General features: G+C 37.0%; 1 non-coding gene across 1 annotated transcript; it reads right to left on the bottom strand.

The window, feature by feature from the left end:
- Positions 1-1749: 1749 nt before the first annotated feature.
- On the bottom strand, positions 1750-1855 carry LOC124886876. Its single transcript, XR_007044280.1, has one exon. It is a non-coding gene; the product is annotated as a small nucleolar RNA R71 (small nucleolar RNA).
- Between the last annotated feature and the right edge of the window lie 1223 nt (positions 1856-3078).

Raw genomic sequence — 3078 nt, 5'->3', positions numbered from 1 at the left:
GGGATCACATGGGTAGTTAGAGTGGTGATGGTGAAGTGTTATTTTTAATAGGGAGGGGTTTTTAGAATAACATAAAATTAGTTAGGAATTGTTATTTTTGTCTTTTTGTGAAGGGGTTATCACACGGGTGAAGGCACACACTAAGAAAAGGGTAAAATGGTAAGAATGCTTTCGGGAAGGGACAAAATTATGTGTCTACAACTAGCAATATTTTGAATTTTAAGTTGAAACCTGAAATTGGGCAAGAATTATAATTTGATTTGGAGACTTTGAATTTAGTAATTTCTTGAAGAATGGATGATTTTCAAAACCCTTATGGTATATTTTTCACTCTTTTAATCATGAGTAGCTTAATTTCATTTTCTTGGGATTATGTTGAACTAAGGTGCCATTAGTTGTGGGTTGTGATGTATTTGTGTATATGCTAGTTAGTTGATGATGAGTTCTACTATTGTTTGATTAAATTGGTTGGGATTTGTGGGTGAAAGCCCTAAATACTCAAAATGGGTTTGTGGGTGAAAATCCCAAACTCTTGAAATCTCAAACCATCCTTAAGAGAGGGGTTTTAGGTTATCTTTTGCAACCCACATCATCCTTGAAAGAAGGATGTGGGAACCAATGCAATAGTATATAATTAATGGGGTTTATTTTACTAATTCTCACTATCTTAGACATAAGAGTGAGTATGAAGTTGACTATATCTTGGGTATTTCCTAGAAATAGGGATACCCAATTGAAGTACTAGGTGAATATAATTAAAACACTTGCTAGGTATCCAAAAGGTTCAATAGGTGAAATTCTCAATGTTTTGTTGACAAGCTATCCTCAAGGACTCTAGACCCAGCCTACCTTATTGTTAACAAAAATCATGTACACCAAATCGACACATATCCATACCTAATTTACCCTTAGGTTCATATAATCCCAAGATTCTCTTTATGTTGAAGTTAAATTGCAATTTTTGTGTAGTTTGTGGAATTGAGTTACTATTGACACACACTCTCCCAAAACCAAAACCCCCCATTTTAAATCATGCCTTCTAATTTATTTTCACTTCGAGCATTTTCTTAATAAGTGTTAAGACCCATAAGACTAGAATTCTACTTTTCACCCCTTGTGGATTCGACCTCAACAAAAGTTGATGTATTGAAAATAACCGTCCTCAACCAAATTGCATGGTATAGGTAAGCATTATAAAAATGGCGCCACTGCTGGGGAGTGAAATTTAGTTTTCACTGGTGCGGTATTGATTCTTAATTGGGGCATACCTGTAGTGGTGTATATTTATTTTGGTTGTTGTTTTTGTTTCCTTCTAGGTGATCTCCATAGAATAAATGGAACCATGAGAGATAATACTAGTCAAGTCGGGTCTTTTGATGGCCCTCTTGATGATGAGGAGCAAATCAATAACGTTGTTCGATCAAGTACTATTCGTATACCACCTACTTATGGGAACAGTGTCTTTCATGTCACAAGTGTCATATTGTATATGCTGCAAATGAAGGGACTTTTTTTGCGGGACAAGCCTATGAGGACCCTAATTTGCATTTGAAAAACTTCATCGAAGTGTGTGCACCTTTGACGTTGCACACATCACCCAAGAGTCTATCTGACTTTATCTTTTCCTATTTTCTCTAACGGGAGTGGCGGTACTATGGCTTCGATCTCTTCCTGCTGGTTCAATTACTTCATGGGAATAACTCACCATATCCTTCCTTGACCGGTATTTCCTACCATCCAAAATGCTCCAATTGAGGGATTAGATCATCAAATTTTGGGAACTAAATGGAGAGACTTTGTATGAAGTGTGGGAAAGATTCAATGGAAAACTAACACAATGTCCAAACTATGAGGTCTCGAAGAAGATGCTTTTCCAAATCTTCTATTGAGCTCTTGATCCGCTCAACAAAACCATGGTAGAAAATGCAACAAGGGGCTCTCTTATGAAGTTAAATTATCATCCAGCTTCAAATTTACTTGAGGAAGTTACTAAGAAAAACTGGGGATGGTATACCTGGGATACCAAAGTGTTGAAAGGGTCTCCTACTACATCTGTGGTTGATAAAGAACAAAGAAAGTGGGATGAGGAAAGAAAGGAGAATATGGCAAAAATGATGATACAATTGGAGGTTTTGACAAAATATATGGTGGGAGAACCCACAATGGTGGTAAATGCTATGGAATCTAAGGACTATGATGTATGAGAGGCAAAGAAGCTTGATGAGGAGATTCTATATTTGGCAAATTATTTAGGGGTTTCCCACCACGCATATTAAAAGCAATATGGGAATCAAGGTTGGGTGGACCATGAATGTGACCGTTATTGAAGGGATAGAGATCGTGATTATGACCAGTCTGTTCCCTCTCATGATTGGCAAATAACAATGATGGTAGCATCGTCGACTCCGAAAAATATAAAATCGAAGATGTCTTGGAAAGAATTTTTATGAGAGTGGAAGGAACGGAAAAAATAGTCCGTGAAATAAAAAGTGATTTTTTGAAACTTAATCAAACCATGGTGTCCCGCTCCACTCCCATTACAAAATTGGAGACCCAATCAAGCAAATTTCCACCCAATTAAATTCTTGGCCAAAGGGTGGTCTTTCTAGTGGCACTATTGTAAACCCAAAGAATAACGCTTAAATTTTAGTAATAGTCACTAGGATCGGAAAGACCTTTGGTTATCGCTTGAAAGAAGATTCGGGTTAAAAGATACCCAAGTTTAAGTCAAAAGAAGTGCCACCACAACTCAATAAAAAGAAAATGAAAAAGAACCAATGGAAGTTGATAAAGAGGTGGTGGAAAATGAGAATACACAAAGTGATGTGATGCCAACTATACAAGTCCCTCCCTCATTTTCTCACAGGCTTCAATGAAAAGAAGAGGGTGATAAACTCAAGAAATTCATGGCCAAGATTAGCAACCTTTCTATCAATATACCATAGCTTGAAGCGATCCAAGAGATTTCGAGTAATGCTAAGCTCATTAAGAAGTTGATGTCAAAAAGAATCTCATTGAAGGTGACACGATCGAAGTCACCCATGGTTGTAGTGCTATCATGAGTAGCAATATTGCGGA

Source organism: Capsicum annuum, chromosome 8 (assembly GCF_002878395.1).
Source record: "Capsicum annuum cultivar UCD-10X-F1 chromosome 8, UCD10Xv1.1, whole genome shotgun sequence".
Classification (NCBI taxonomy): Eukaryota; Viridiplantae; Streptophyta; class Magnoliopsida; order Solanales; family Solanaceae; genus Capsicum; species Capsicum annuum.
The sequence above is the reverse complement of the archived record's forward strand: the minus strand, read 5'-3'. Positions and strand labels throughout refer to the sequence as shown.